This window comes from Hippoglossus stenolepis, chromosome 18 (assembly GCF_022539355.2).
Source record: "Hippoglossus stenolepis isolate QCI-W04-F060 chromosome 18, HSTE1.2, whole genome shotgun sequence".
Taxonomy (NCBI): Eukaryota; Metazoa; Chordata; class Actinopteri; order Pleuronectiformes; family Pleuronectidae; genus Hippoglossus; species Hippoglossus stenolepis.
Window position 1 is genome coordinate 11,750,750 of NC_061500.1, and position 17,856 is coordinate 11,768,605.

A 17,856-nucleotide genomic window follows, 5' to 3' on the forward strand; every position below is an offset into this window, starting at 1 on the left:
AATGGTCCCATCCTGAAGTTATTTAAAGAAAGTGCATAACAAAAAGAGTCCTCAGAGATTTGAATATGCACGCTGACCTCTTTTCACACATGCATCACCTCTCAAAACAATTGTTCAGAAAAATGTAACCCTCATGCGGTGCAAAGATGTAGAACGTGGTACAGCCTTTGTGAGTCACACGCGTACATAATGGTCGCCGGCCACATAGTAGCTAATGTATGCACAGTTACTCTTTTTCCCATAGATTCATCCAGTGTGTGTCAGGTTGGGGCAGCTCTACAAAAGCCCTTTGTGTGTTTCCAGTAACCCCAAGCTTTGCTGCTCATCTTATTTAATTGGCTATGCTCTGTTTGTGGTATTGACGAAAGTGTGTGTGTGTGTCTGTGTGTGAGTGTGTGTGTCAGAGAGAAAGTGTTTGGGGTGAGGGATGACCACTAGATTCGTCATCACACTTGTCACCGATCCAGGATATAACAGCTGCAGCTGCAGAACAGTAAGGATCCCTTTCTTGAACCACTGTCTTTTAGAAGGGGAATTAATTTTGTGCACACACACATTCATGCGCACACATGCTCTCCTGAGCCTGGTGTTTGTGGAAAGCCCTCTGCATTCGAACGATAACGACGGCAGATTTACTACTGGAAGCAATTTCTGCTTGATTTCAGACCAAGGCAGACAAAAAACAGGCTCATCGTTTAAGGAGGCCTGGAAGGAATTTTAGGATAAAGACAATGAATTTGGAAAAGAATTATGCTATCTTCGGTTGGCTGGGTTTATGACTCTATATTGTTGACCTGGGAACTGGTGAGGACAGAACTTATGACATTTCTTTATATCATTTGCTATAACGCTGATAGATTGCATCATTAAAGGTATGCTACAGTTGGTTGTTGTACCACAGATTGTATACGGATGTGGGCCACTTTAGGCAATGATGCGAACACAATAGATGTGAGCCTAAAGTGGCCACTGAGTAAAATAGCAAATGTGGCTCAGAACAAATGTGGGCAGTTGGGCAAACATGCGGTGCTCTAGCTAAAGTGTAATCTGGATGTGAAAGTGGCCCATGTTGGTGAATATGGTCCAAATAGCACAAAACTAATTCCAAGCACCTTAGGTTGACATGAGGAATGACAAGCGTTTACCTGTGGCCCAGATCTAGCAGACGGGAGCGGACCACCCACGTGCCATCATTCCACAAAGTTAGTGGGCATGAATGACAGTGAGTCAGACACAACCATCCAAATTCTTTAGATGCAGAAAGTTCATTTATCTGTTTTATACACATTCCTGTACATAACCTGACATTTAATGAATTGATCCATTATCTATACCGAGGGTCACGTGGGCTGGAGCCAGTCTCAGCTGACATTGATCCACCATTCAGAGACAACCACATCTAATCTCACAATTACACCTATGGACAATTTACAGTCTCCAATTAACCTAACCCTAACCTGCATGTAATTAGACTGTGGTAGGAGGCCCGAGTACCTGGAGGAAACCCACACAGACACAGGGAGAACATGGGGAATCCACAGAGAAATGCTGGTTGGATGTCAGGCATGAAACCTGACCCTTCATGTTTTGAGGCGACAGTGCTGCACCACCTTAATGTATGATAATGGAATAAGACAAAATATCAGCCAAAATTTGTGGAAAAAGTTGGTGTATTGATAACAATGACAGTTGGTTTAGTTTTTGCCTCCAGTTTAGGCGTCTGTAGTGAGACACACACTGATGATATGATAATCAGCCCTGATCATATCCAGACAGGCTGAGTGAATTAGTCAATTAGAAGCTGGCACAGTGCTGCAGTGCTGGTGTGGCCCAGAATACAAATCAATACATATGTGCAAAGATGATGGTGAAAACAATGATCCCTTCATCGTGGAACAATAAACTAACGTAGGTCGAGTAAAGCCATCTAGCTCCATGGGATCCATGTCATTTTTACAATTAGTTGTTTAGGGTAGAAAAGTATTTGGGGTAAAGGGCATCTGTGATGTACATCAAGCAAGTGACTTAAACGTCACTAAACACTTAGAAACATGTATGATTATGCAAGTGCATTGTTCTGGAAGCTCTGTTAAAATGTGAATTCAAAACTTGACAGACAGCATCGTTCGGGGGGAGGGTAACGACTGGTCAGTTCGCTTACCACACACACAACACACACACACACACACACACACACACACACACACACACACACACACACACACACACACACTCACAGAAAACTGACTTCCCATCTGCGGTGTGGAAATACCATCACGCGCTGACCTTTCATCTCCTCTCCCTGAGGAAGAATCACCACCAGCAGGACGTCCTCAGCTGTGTGTCGTCCAGGTCCCTCAGGAGATGGACCCTCACCAGTGGAATGCAGCAGAAAGTTACTCATTGTATAGAAATACCAAACTTCTGCTGCATAATTTTACTTCAGGTTTTATGTCAAAGTCACACATGGACATTTTACAACTCAAATTAGGTCACAAAGTTTTCCAGTGCAGTGTTTTGGTGCATCTTGAGCTTTTGATAAACCACTGAATAATGTAAATGTGTGCCAGTATGCATCATCATTATTTCCAAGCAGTATTGTTGCAGGTCAGTTACCAGCGCAGAGAATGGGTCTTTGTTTCTCTTCAGTCTTTTTTGATGAAAAAACATTTTTGTGGGAAATGTGATCAATTTCAGTCATAGCGGGGGGAATCTGCCGAGTGTGTTTTTTATTGTCACTGTCTGCAGAAAGTGAAACAATAAGTTCATCTGTGGGACTCGGAACAAAGCAAACAATAAAGCATTTATTTGGTCATGAATCATGTTTCATTTGCATGCGCACATACTCAGGGCCAGTCATGCAGCGTGTGCACGAGTGTTTCAGTATGTGGTCCTCTTTACCGATATATTTAACAGACGCTCATTGTCTGCGGTCGCTCCTGCATATCAGTCTGACTTCCTGTTTCCTCTCTTCCTGTCATGAGATCAGTCAGTGATCCGCTTCCTGTGTGTGTGGTGCCTGCAAGTGACAGTTACTACTCTTCAAAGAGGAAAATAGCCTGTAGGTCGACAATGTTTTGGGGGTGTTTTGTTAAAAAGAAAAAAACTAAAATAAAGTAAGGTCAAATCAATAAAACTATATATTTTTCATGATCAGATGTATTCAAGTAGTTTTTAAAAGCGTTTTAAAGTGTTCCTTCCTTCATGCATTCTTTCCTTTGTTTATCTTGTATTTTGTGCTCGTCTCACAATATTTGGCCTCAGTGGGACTTCCTGACTAATTATACAATGAGTTAGACATATGTTATCTTAGTTTAATCTCAGTATTGACCTGCTTTTGGTATGAGAAGAATGCGCACATGAGATCCGCTTCAAGAAAATTCTCTTTGTCTCCCCTGGTGCCAACTGCTTTGAGGCACGGCACGAGATTTACTGCGAACACTCGCTTTGACGCAGGCATGACACGACACGCACGCTTGCAGGCTGGCACCGAAACCCGAGCGTAGAAAAAACACACACTCTCGAAACCGTCTGTTTGCCCTCAGACGTCTAGATAAACACACACACAGAGACACACAAAATAAAGTGCCCACCGTGCCTCCCAATAGTGAAGCTGAGGAGGCAACACCTGGGAAGGTTTACGTCAAGCAAGTATGACAGACACAGCTGTCTTACTCACACACACACACACGCACGCACGGCAACATCCGGCCATCTGTCTCCTCATATCAGCGGTTTGATTAATAACTGCAGTGGTTTTGTTAGCTGTCTCTTTTTGTCCTGTGGCTCAGTGTGTGTATGTTTGACTGGAGGGTTCCTGCCCGTTAACACAGCAACACAGGATACTCCGTTGACTCACCCACTTGTGCAACTCTCGTGGTAAAGAAAACTCTGTGGCTACTCCTCATCTCTCAGCCTGCTTCCTCCCTCCCTCATTTGCTCCCTTACAAGACTTACAAGAGACGGTAACGCCCCATGTGAGATGAATTTAAAATGTATCAAACCTGGGATAAATCATTAATGTCCTCTATAAGAACAATAAGGCCGCTCTCCCCTATATCGCTCCCGAGGCTCAGAGGAGCCATGTAAGAGAAGCTCTTACCCGTTGTTTCCATATAAGGACAGAGAAGAGAGGTGAGGCAGCAACCACACACCGAGATGCAGAGACGGGGAAAGCAGCCTGAACCAGCGATGGGAGGGAAAGAGTGGAGATAAAGGGAGAGTAGGAAAGAGTGCAAACTGAGATGGAGCCCTGATTGTGAGCGGATTGTGCTGTGGAGACCCAGACAGACAGATGAAGGTTTTCTGACAAATGAACAATGAACATGGCCAGAAGAAAAAATTAAATCCTATTTTGTCAGGTATTTTATTCACTGGATTAACCCAATTTACTTCAATACAAATGTATTTGAATTTCCTAAAGTGCAAGGCCATTTGGATTCAAATAATTTGGGTTAATCCAGTGAATTAAATGCTTGCCAAATTAAACTGTGGGCCTACTAAAGCTATATCAGATTGGACAATGAAATTATATACTCTTCCCCAATATTACCTTCATGGTAGATTAGAATAGAGTATGATAGAAAAGAATAGAGCAGGTAATAGAACAAGTGATACTATACACTGAGATCATGGCTTCATACACACACAGACACACACACACACAAACACACACACACACACACACACACACACACACACAAACACACTGACCTCTACAAAGGGCAGGGCATACGATGCAGTCACCACCAGATAAAGGTCTCCCAGTGATTAAATGTAATCATGGTTGCTAAGCAACAGCAGTCAGACTCAGGAAATTTTTGATGCCGCGAGCAACAAGGCCACTGCAGACGTTATGACTTTTTCAGTGAACCTCACTTCCTGGTATTCATCAGCTTCCTTCCTGTGAGCCAATTAGAAAGGGCTGTCTGAATCATATGAGCATCAGTTTCTGGGCGGTTTTGTCAGCTCAGCCATGGCAGCCTTGACCTATTGCAGGTTTCTCCCTATTGTTTGAATGTTGACTGGACTGAAGTGGTGGCAACAGGAGGAAGATGGAGCTGAGCTCAAACAGCTTTTTTTACACATGTGGAACGGCAATATGTTTCAATGTGTTAGGCTTCAGATAAGTGCCTCTGTGACATATGGAAAAAACATGGTGACACAGCAAAACACAACATCCCACCAGCTTGCCCAGTTCCTCCCAGACATTCACATGGAAACACACAAACTATCACAGGGCCATCATGTGTTCCATTTCCCTCGAGGATGTTTAAATCTTTATATTAAAACTATGTATCCGTAGCTGCCACATACTTCCATTAGAGTTCGGATAGCTGACCAAAGCTCATCGGAGCCATTGCGAACTGTGTGGGCTGGATAAGAACTTTGAATTTGTACTCATGTGCACGTTGGCTGTGCTTTCTACTTGATTTTTACACTGCACATACCTGTAATGGGAGAAATCATCTCTCTATGGGTGGGACTCAGACATGAAATGCAGAATGTTTGTTGGGCTTGGGGCAGGCTCGATTCGTTTTCGCTCAGGAAGCTCGACACAAACAACACAACAAACGAGTGATAACGTATCTCTGTAGAGTTTATCTCTATGCCCGGGGGAAGTAACTATAGTTTCTTACCAACTTGCAAAGTCTCTCTTCAAAAGTTTCCGCCCATTGTTGAAATTTCCTCCTTGTGTCCTTATGGTCGTCTCACTTGAATTATTAGCTACACTTCCCCCTAACGGTTTTGCAGTGGTACTGTTACGTTTCATCTGTTGCGTTCTTATCCGTAATTGTTAGTAAGACGTGCACAACTTGACTGCAGAGTACGGAGAGGGGGCTCAGTTAGTGTTCCTACGTTTCTAGTGTTGAGCGTAGATTAACCTTAATGCTTTGACCTATTGTTTCATACATGCTTGGTTATTTGCAGCCGTTTTACCACGTACCTCCCCATCTCAGTAATGTGATCCCCGTCGCTAAGTGCTGGCTGTCCTATGAATGTTATATAGAGCATGGAGCCCTGAGAACATAACTGCTCCCAAGGGAAACTCTAGAATAGCTCATTGATGGGTGTTAGAAGGAGCTGATTCAGCGCTCTGCACTGTCCTGACCCCCCCCACTCCCAACACCCCTCCATCGCCTTTCTTTCTCATCGTCCTGTCCCCTCTCCCTCTTTTTAATGGTATACCCTTTATCAAGTCTATCTGTCTGGGAACCTGAAAGAAGAGACGGACTCTGAGGTGGTGTGTGAGCGAGGTAGGGCGAGAGCGACTGGTTCACAGACGTGCAGAAAGAAAGACGGCATTGCTGCAAAGTATCTCTCGGGAATTTACAGAAGTAAAAGGTTGTCTCTGAATCCGGTCGTAATCTAGTCAACACCTTCCACAGAGAAGACATACTGCTTGTTTACATATGTGCATGTATATGTGTGCCTTGTGTCAACAGACCCACAGTCTGTGCTTCCTGTGAACTTCAGACATGCAGGCAAACAGGTACTTCTCAGCATCAGTGTCTGTAATCTGTCAGCAGACCGGAACTCACCTGCCTTATGCAGCAATTTGACATTTGAACTCCTTTTTTTTTTATTTAGGAGGAAGATATGTGTTTACAATGTTATAGTATATACTTATGTAATTTTGGCTCTATGTGTATGTATATATTTAACATAATCAACACAAGAAAATGACACGTAACCGGCCCAGATACAGAATAAACCACATGCACAATATATATTTTTATAAGAATATAAGGTTGACATTTAAATGTATTTGTTTAGGGCATTATCATACATAGTCATTCAATTTGCTTTCCGGAAAAATAAAGAGGCATAGAAACACAGAAGCTTGATAAAACATTAAATAAACTTAGTAGAGTAACTGCATAAAAGCTCTATCCCTCCCTATCCTGCCTGCCTGTTACCAGAAATTAATAAATATACTATACTTTTTATTAAATATTACTCGAACTGGAGTAAAATGCATGTTGGACTGTTTTTTGATGCAGATTTATACACATTCTGTGATAAACAGTAGCAGTACAGTGTATATAGGTTCAACAACACAGTTTCTCTCTCTCTCTCTCACTCTCTCTCTCTCTCTCTCTCTCTCTCTCTCTCTCTCTCTCTCTCTCTCTCTCACCATTATAGCGTGTGTGTGTGTGTGTGTGTGCGCGTGTGTGTTTCCTATGGTAAATGTCATCCAGTGTGGCACCTTAATGTGTTTTTAATAGTTTATTAAGATATATTAGGCTTCAGCTTCACACTACACTCCTCACAGGATTTGTTGACAGTGATAGAACTATAGAGTATTTCCAGTCTCATCCTTTAAACAGTTAATATTACAGCATATCGTTGGACATAAAACTGTCTGTAAATGAATGAGTGCAGTGCAGAACAGCTGTTATATTATCCCCAGTGTTCCAATGGAGGAAGATGTTTCCTTGCTTCTGATCTAAGAATACACGGGCAGCATGAAGTTGACATTTATTGGTTTTGGAGTCAGTTGATCGTAGATACACAAACACAACCTCTGTGGCTGCGCTGATTATTTAAACCACTTTATGAGAAAATATTACACAGCACTTCATTCTGATAAATAGCAGCTGGTGTCCACTGGTCCTCCAAAGAAATTTACACGGTACGAGTGCGTACTAAATCTGATTGTCTTTACACAACAGGACGAGGCTCTTAGGCAGCGTTGAACAGCGCAGAATTAACGCAGCATCATTCATCTCGGCAGAGCTTTGACTAAACAGTATAACACGCTGAAGGGGCCAATTTGTTCTGACATTGCGTGCATGGACGTATGTGTGTGCGTGCACATGACACCTGCAGGGTGTAAATCAGACTTCCTCTGCCCCTCCCTGTCAGCTGGGGGTGAGGAAGATGAGAGGGAGGTCCTTCTCTTCTCTGCCTCTTCAGCTCCGTGATGCCTGGAGAGTCTGGTTTTCACCAAAAGTGCTGATAGATGTTGACAATGGGAGCTTTGGGGATGCTGCACTGGTGTGGGAACAGTGTGTGTGTGTGTGTGTGTGTGTGTGTGTGTGTGTGTGTGTGTGTGTGTGTGTGTGTGTGTGTGTGTGTGTGTGTGTGTGTGTGTTAATGCATAAATAGACAGTAAACTGTTGTCTGTCATCAGTCCTCTTGTCTGGCATTAGGAGCCTCACTGATAAGATCTATTTTGGAGGCACACAGCTCCACACTTGGGTTTTTCTTTTCTGTTTTTACTGATGATACCTATTATCCTGCCCCCGTTTAAAAAAAAAACTGGCCGTGCTGCATGTAGCATCTGTGTTTAGAGTCAGCGTGTTGATATGAGAAACCTCAGTGAAAAACAACAGTAATCCTGCAGTGTATAAATCCCCTGCTCCTCAAAATGCACTCATGCTGGTCGCATTAAAACCCACATTCCCTTTTTTTAAAACACCCAAATCTGTGAGGGAGCCTGCTTGCAGATCCTCGCTGGGTCTTTTTCTAACATGTCTGGACATGTCTCTGAGGAATGTGTGCTATGTACTGTGGCGGCCAGACGAGGCATTTTCGGGCCGTTCATGCACCAACTATCAACACAAAGTCCAAGAGGCTGTTGCCCCCAAGCACATCCACCGCCACCCTCCCCAGATACCAGGGCTCCGCTCAGCGTGGGAAAAAACACACACACACTGGAATGTCTTTAAGAGACACTGCAGCTCAGATAAACAAGCCTCCTCCTCTACAGGTATGCACCGGGGCAGATAATGTGGGAAACTTGTGCGCGCTCCTCCTCGTCCGTCGAGTCAAGTTTCTTTTTTTGGAAACGTGAGTTTGAGCATCTGTGTTTTTGAGTCATTCCTCATCAGCGAGCAGTGGGTACACACAGTAAGAGGCGGTAATCAGTACCAATTATCCTCGAAACGCCAGGAGAGTCAAGAGGAGCATTCCTCCCCAGCACGACAACCGCTCGAGTCAGCCTTGATTAATGCAGATGTCTGTGTGAAGCGGCACGGTGGAAATTAGAGGGACCTGAAGTGCAAAAAGAGGGACTTCAGTTTGTATTGAAAGGCGTCACTTGAAGTGATGTTGATAACAGGATGGGGATGTTTTAATCCCCCTAAATAAAGTACAACAAGTTGTTTATTGGCGTGGCATTGCAATCATAAACATGTTTGTGTCACTCAGACGTTATTAATTCAGAGAGAGAGCTCTGCAGTGCTTCAGTCAGGACTTGGCCTTGATTTTAACACGGAGCGCCCGTATCTTTTCAGTGAGTAGCAGAGGGTGCCAGTTTTCCCACCGTGTACTGTTGCACACGCTGACACACCAAACACTTCTTCTTCCTCACCAGTTAAAAGCAAACAGAGAGCAAGCAGAGCATTTGGCAGCCTCTCAGTGGGTTTCGCTGTTTTCAGTCGACCTGTCAGACACTTTGTCAATGGTGGTTTCAGAGGATAATGGAGAGATTGATCGGCGGTCTGCGGGCCAATCAGAATGAAAGGAGAGAGGGAAAGGTAGAACAGCCTGTCTTGTGTTCATCATCCGTTTTTTTTGGTTTTCTTAGAGTTTATTTCTTAGTCTTAATTCTAGCTTACGATCAACACAATAGCTTGTTTCTCTGTCAGCAGGATTACGCACAAACTACTGAATGGATTTCCAGGGAACTTGGTGGAGGGATGGAACACGGGCCAAGAAAGAACAGATCCGAACCCTGGAAACCATTTGGCATGGATCTGGATGAAGGGCCGTATCCAGAAAATGTTTTTTTTCACTTTCTTTAACATCGTGAGACAGGGCATTTGTCTTCATTTTCATGGATTTCCCAGAGAATGTTTAATAGATCTTGATTTTAAAATAATCAGACATTATGAGTGTGTGCAATTTGGTGCAGATCCAAACAATAATCTGAATCGAGCGGTTTTACATGTGGTTTCATAAGGGGAGTGTTGGGCTTTGACGGCGCTCTACTGAGTACCATTCTCATTTATTTGTACGTTTGTTTTTCAGCAGCATTATTTACAAAGTACGGATTTGCAACGAACTTAGTAGAGGTGTTGGGCATCGACCAGAGAACAGTCCATTAAATTTTAGTATGTATGAAAGTATTAGGATTAGTTTCTCATCCTCTCATGAAATATGCTTTTATTTAATGACTCCTGGGGCTCTGCTGTGGGAAAGACATAGCCTACATTCCAAGGATGCAATGTTGTGGGTCATCTTCTCTCACTGATGTTCAGCAAGTTAAAGGTCATTGTGGTCAATAGTCGTTTGACCTCACTATTTAGTTTTACGTTCACTCTTACACGTGTCTTCTTGTGGAACCCAGTTTTTTTTTGTAACCCTGTGATACACACGCACACACGCACACCCACACACACACACACACACACACACACACTGGAGGGTATAAATCATGTCCTATTTTGGTGGCGCCATATTTGGATGAACTATTTACTCTCTCATCACCACTAACTCTCCCTGACTAACATAAACAGCCATAGTTTCTATTAAAAATCTTGCCAGAGCCGCGTCTCTCTTACCAGCCCGGTGACGTGGTTTCACCAGAAACAGACAACACCCAGATTTGGTCTTCTTGAAATGATACGTTTCAGCCTGGTGGCAGAGACAAAATGCACACGGGTTTATGAGAAGTTGTTAACATTTGTGAAGAGGGTGTAGTTCACCCTCCACCCTTTTCCTTCTCTGTGTCTGATGCGTACAGAGGAGTTTTCATTTGTTTTAATAGCTGGAGGGGCTCCAACAGAAATAACAGAGCTGATCCGTGAGTAATCCTGAGCGTTACTTTGGTGTGTTGCACAGGTGCATTTAATTCCTCTCATTTCCTGGTTGTATAAGGAAACTGCGGTGGCATCCGGAGGAAGATGGAGAAGGACATGGAAATCTTGAGAAAATCTGATGTTCCAAATTACTTTAAAGAAGAAAATCTGTCTGCTAGTAACTATAATTTTTTTCTTTTTTACAAACCTTTAACCAGTTTGAGAATCACTCCTTACTTCAGTATAATAATTATCATCAAAACCTCATCTGTGTAATCCAAGAGAGGACACATGGGCAGAGTCACTGGTGTTTATGCTAAGCCATCATTTGATACGGACGTAATCGGAGACTAAAATAACCTGTGTTCTAACATGACTACTAATTTACCACAGTGTGACGCCAGTGACACGACTCCCTGCTTTGCTGTGTGGTCAGGTTGACACGTGCGCACACACTTGGTTGAGGATGACATGGATAGAATACAGGGCACTGATGTGTGTGTGTGTGTGTGTGTGTGGTTGGGAGCTGAGGGCACTGTGGATTGTGAGAGGTTTTTCCGACCAGACCCAGAGGCAGCCGATGTCCCACATAGATCTCGTCTCCCGAGGCAGAAAACAACAAGCTGACTCACTCACTGGCGTTCCATGTACATGCAATGTGCTGCAGACCAAATCGTCCCATGTGTCAAAGTCCAGACTTGTTTTATTCAATTCAAGCACTTTACGGTAAAAATCGATTCTGGGGAAGTTGACTATCACATTGAAACAGCTCATAGCAAAGCAACTGGGATTTTTTAAAGGTAAAATATGTCACTCCAGCCACTAGGGGTTTGATGACATCGTGAAGCAGTGTGGGATCATGGGAGTTGTTGTCTTCACCACCATTGCTAATTAAACCCTAGCTGACATATCATAATAATGTTCACAGATTAAGTTTTGTTATGTATAATCGTGATCCATTACGAATGACCAATACAAACAGTGGAGACAACAAACAGCTAACTGGCAAACTGGCAAACAGTGTTTTTAGTTTCGTTATACGTTGTTTGCCCAGGACGTTTTCACACAGGTGGCTAAAAGCCAAAGGTAAACAAGATATAAAAGTTTTATTTTTGGAATATAGGACAAGATGGTAAATAACCCTAGTCAATCCCAATACCTTAAATACAAGTGGGGATTTCTCTGGGTTTGAACATTGTTGGAAACATTTTGGAAAATGTAAGTACGCAAGTTTACAAAATAGTAGTAATTCTAGTGGCCTTTAGAGATTTTGGTGAGGAGTTGTTACATTTTATATATCTTTAAGACATCCAAGACTCAAAGACTCGGACCATCTGAACAACTGAAAAATATGCCAAAATCGATTTAGTGCAAAACATTAATTGATTATTTTGTCCAATTGAGAGCAACATTGACATGATATCACAGTATAATGTTGTTAAGGCGGGTATGTTAGCAAACAAGTGCCTTTTTAACACACTTAACAGACATTATCTTTGATTTGGAGCTTTGTTGTGTTCACTAAATGAAGGCAAGACTAATATTCACTCTCCTCCTAACTCGGATTTGGTCTCCACCGACTCCTGATGGGAATATGTGGCTTTGTAATGACTAAAATGCGTCACTCTGTTGACCAGATAATCATTAGCTCTGTCTATGTGTCGTTTGGTGCAGCATCTGAAAATAACAATGAGATTGTTGTGAACCAAAATAGAACAGAGAGAGTTGAGAGAAGCTATATCGCTCTGTTGAGCTGACGAGTATAGGGTGATAATTATCTCTGGATTTGTGACCCCATTCACATTACACAGTCATTTGATCCTTTGTTAACATGTGCAAAGCCATTGATGACTATAGCTTTAATGAGACGCACCAAAACACAACCAAACAGATAACCGTAAGACCATGGATTTGTTGCTGGATACTAGCATGTCTAAAATACAAAAACGGATTTCCTCTGGGAGTTGATGGGGTTAGTAAAAGCTTCATTTAATGTAATGTGCATATATTTAGATGCAGAAACAAACTGATGAACAGTATCCCCCAGGCAAGTTGGTCTGACAGCTAATCATCGTAGCACAATGGCTTATGCATGTGTTTTGTTGGTGAATCATTTTATATTGATATTAATAACAAAACATTTCTGTTTCATCCTCAGTTACTGTCTCTGCAGTTAAAAAGCTACGTGGGGCTGTTCGCATGGAGCGGATGCAGCGCTCTACACTCTACAGCAGGTTTTCCTCACACACATATACATAATGCATAGTCAGGCCTTCTGTTCATGCAGTCAGCCTGCAGTAGCTTTTCCTTCTCTTTGTTAGCACAGCCTGAGATAAGCCTGTGTAGAGGCAGTGACGATCTGATTGGCTTGAAAGCCATTCTACTTTATCACATTATAATAATCTAGAGTAATCATCTAAATAATTAGGAGGGATTCTGAATGATAGATTCTGAACATACAGTAGAATCTCAATGAGTAATGCAGAGATTAATTGTAAATTAGAAAAAAAACTTTTTGTACAAGTCTCTCAGCGAGACACATTTGTAAGAGACATTGTGGAGTCACTGTACCTCCAGCTTTCATTCTGTTTGTTAATGTGGTCTAGGTTTACCCTGTACCTGTTTTTATAGCAATACATAACTAATTAAAACCAGGCACTTAAAAAAATTGCATTTGGACATACGACATTGTGATAAGAAATTCCTAAAATTCCAGAAACTAAATATTTATTTGACGATATAGCTTGGTCCATGTCCCATTTGAGAACACGGAGGAGGCAGGATTTGTGGCCAATATGGCAGCCAGCCACCAGGTGGTGATCGCGATGCTTTAGCTTAACTTTTGGGAGCTGTCATGTTGTCCATCTTTATATACAGTCTATGTTTTACACCAATCGATGATCCTTCCTGTCGGACTGATACTTATTGCAGTAGTTTTATTGAGCTGGATGCAGCAGGGAAAGAGGGAGGGTTGAGATCACTTGATCCTAAAGCCCTTTTGACCTTTTCAGTCATTTTGAAGGCAGAACTTCTATTCTCATATAAACACAGTATTGAGGATAAAGACATGAGACTCAGTGAAACCATCTTCATCGTGGTTGCTGTGGAAGTCCCGTCACAGAGCTCATGGGAAAAAGATGGACGGCGCTCTGTTGTTGCTAATGAGTCTGTATTTGTTGTTGTTACCTTTGTTTTTCTTCCTGGAAGGCGATCCCGACGTGAACCGCTTGTGTGTTTGTGTAAATAAAAGTTTGGTGGAAACAAACACAAGCAGGTCCAACACATAACCGCTCCACTCATGTCCTTCAAACCGCTGTAACCATACACCAGGTGCTTCATGTCACAGTCGCTTGACGTATTTAGCGAACCACAGTTATGTTTCCGGTGGTGCCAAAGAATTTCTGTGGTTAGTTTCTGTTTTAGGCAGTGTTGCTGGGGCTTAATGTGTGAAGGTGTCATGTCACACTGCCTGGGTCACCATGTCTTTTGTATCTGTTCACTTCTATTTTCAGGGTCACTCTCTCCATCTTCAGATCATTTAGTTGGTTTTCTGGACGTATATCATTTTTGTTTCACTCTCACCTGTTTGCAAAGTGTCGCAGCAGGCAGTTGTTACCAATTTAAAAAAGAAAATGTCCCAAAAACTGGCACCAAATGGCAGTCAGGCATCATTAGCCACTAGCTGGTGATCATAGTGGAGCATGAAGCAGCTAAAGATTCCGATTTTTCCCTCAGAAGATGGTGGAGACCAAATACGGAGCTAAAATACAGTGAATACTGAACTTGCATTCGTCAGGTGGACAAAAACCCAACTGACTCACAACTCTTATATTTCTTATTGTTGGCTGAAGGCAACTGTTTGCTCAGACATTTGCTTTAATAACTTTATAAAGTGGCAGTTTACAGCTCATTACACTGCCCCCAAAAATCAACAAACACAAGTTTCATATTGGATAATAAACAAGATGAATAATATCTACATTATCAATATCAACAGTGAGGGAGTGAGGTGAAGAATGCAAAAATCTCTGACTTGTTCAAATGGTTTTTATTTTAGTTTGAGTCATATCTTGCAGATATGAATCCAGGAAATACTGTTTGATTAGCCTTCATCTGTGTTTTCCTATTCACAGTCACTCACCTGGGCTGAAGTGCACTAAAATGAAACGAGCAGGAGGCTGAGAAACACATAATAAGGTCAGAGTTCATTTGTCTTTGCACAGTGGGAGAAAACCTGAGGAAAGACAGATGGACTGAACGTGCCAACAAGTAAACACCACACCAAACAAAACAACAAACAGACGGATAAACATTTATGTTTTTTATGTAAAAAAAGATGTGAGCACACCAGGAAGAATTAAATAAGTAATAAGCTAACCATGCATCAGAATGAGTTTATGAATGGAAAGCTATGTCGACACATACTATTTTAAGGCTATTATTATTTTAGCATTTTGAAATGTTCTACACTGTCACACAAGACTGTGTGAGACACAGAAATATTAGTGTTACATTTGTATCTGCCAGCACCTCTTCACTCCCTTTGTTTAATTCCTCTGAAAAGTTTTCCCTGACCTTGTAGATAGTTAATAGAAACACCAGCACAACATTCACCCCTGTCTGACTTCCTCAGCGTTGAGAATTTGAAGTTGTGTGTGTGTGTGTGTGTGTGTGTGTGTGTGTGTGTGTGGGGGACAGGCTTAGCGCCCAGAGACATAATTGAATAAAGATTCCAGTTGTTCTGAAAGGTGGGCCCCAGAAATCTGAAGAATGGGAGGCTGTCCCCCTGTGCTGTCTGTGCTGTGGACACAATTTAATCCTGTACCACTGGGAGAATACTGATGAGAAGTGCTCGGATGACAGAGGAGGGGGGTTGAGTGTGTGTGTGTGTGTGTGTGTGTGTGTGTGTGTGTGTGCGTGTGTGCGTGTGTGTGTTGAAAGCCTTGAACCTGAAAGACCTACAGTCCTATAATATATTTATGGGAGGTAGCTGAGTCATATCTTGAACACAGGCCCTGGACATAATGCACAGCCTCCGCTGGCGACCCACAGGACAACAACTCAGAGGTTTCCAACAAGCTGATGCACATCTGACTGCTCTTACAGTAACACAAACACAGGATCGGTCACAGTTTAACCATGAATGTTTTAAACACGTGTCTTACATCATCAATGTCCTCGAGCTGCGTATCAGAGTCACCACCTCACCTCCGATGGGAGGTTTCATCACAGCTGCGACTGACAGCTGTCACAAGGCCTGTCTTCACTTTGAGGAACAATGTAACACAAAGGTGATCTTCAGCATCTTTCTTTGTTCTGATAACTAATCTTTACTGTTTTTGACAAATCTCCTGAATATAGTCTAACCATTCACCTGTTGATTTATTCTTTTTAATAAGATGTCATTAAACATGAATGTGATATAACTGTAGATGGGTGGTTTTGTTTCTGTTGGATCATATGGTAAAAGAACAGGTATCATAACTAGAAATGTGATGTTAAGTCAACTGCTTCCATCTAGTGGTCATTGTTTCACATTACACCGTCTCGAATGCTTGAATTTTCCACTGCTCTCAATCGTCTCAATCGCCACCTGGTGGCTGCCTGCAGTATAGATTATATATCCCTCCTTCTACATGTTAATAGATGGGACTTGGGCCAAACTAAATGGTCAACATAAGTATTACACACGTACACATTAAGTACATTTTTCTCAAAGTTGGTTTCTGTCAGTTTAGGAAGTTCTTATCACACTGTTTGTTCAAGTGCTAATTCATTTGAAAGTTTGGTCTTAATTAGTTATATGATGCTATAATAACTGGATGAAACGTCATGATTGACAGATGAGAGTGACTTGGTCGAGCCCATGTATTGACGCGACCTCGCTACCAGGAATAATCCCAAAACACAAGATGGCAGCATACTTGTCTTTTAGCATCCTTACTGGAAAGTGGGAAGAGGTGGAGAAGTATCGTCCATCTTTACATAAAGTCTGTGGACGCACAGTGAAATAATCACTGCTTCAAATGATCAAAAACATCAATATAAAGAGCAAATGACATAAGCATAAGTTCCATGTCTGATTATTCAGTGTGACATTATTACAGCATCAGATATGAGGGAAATTTTCATATTGAAGACGACCATAACCTTTTGGCTGTAGCTGCTTTATACAGTACTTAAATAATATGAGCTGCGCAAAATAATCTCATTATTGATCAGTTATATACATGCAGCAGTATCAGTTGAAACAGAGGGTTTACCTGTTTGTTTATTTTTTAATTGGTAACTTTAAACATTAAGGGAACATGCCCCATGTTCCCTTAATGTTTACCTCAGTCTTATGGAGGCAGAATAATTATTACTAGGCTAGATTGAAATTCAGTAGCAGTTGCCCTCATTTTATTTTAAAGGTAACATTATTTTCTGAGGGAATAAAACTAATACAGAGCCACCACCAGGTGTCATGCTCGGGCCTGCCAGAGAGCAGAGTATTAGTTTAGTGGTGCATTACTACAGCAGCAGTTTAATCCAATGCCTTAATATCAGGGCATCTAAGTCAAGAAGGTTACACACCGGGACGCTGGAGACGTCAGTCAGAGTTGGGGGTGCTGAGTCAAAGCTTAGATACTGCTGTCATATTAAATATTAAACACAGCTATTCATTTGAGTTGTATACCATTAGGTTGGACTGCCACATTTAGAACATCTAATGCTAAAACAGGCAAAGAGTTTGGTTTTAGGGCCATTAAATCATGCCCATTTTGACCAGGACTCTGTGGCACAAAATATATTGTGTCTCAATGGAAGCTTCCTGCAGTGGCCGAGAGAGCTCAACACACTGCAAATTAAGAAAACAACTTGCAATGACACAACACATGCAAATACAGAAAGTAGCAGAACGACACCGGGCTGTAGTTCAATGCTTTGTGAATTTATTCCACTGACGAGCAGCAGATTTCAATGAGTTGCTTGTGTTGTGAGTTTAAGCAACGCATGTGTCGTCAAATTGATCGTGTTGTTTTCTTAATTTGCATGTGTTTTTTCTATTTGCATGTGTTTTCTGCGTTGAGCTCTCTGGGACACCGTATACCTTCCTGATAAAATG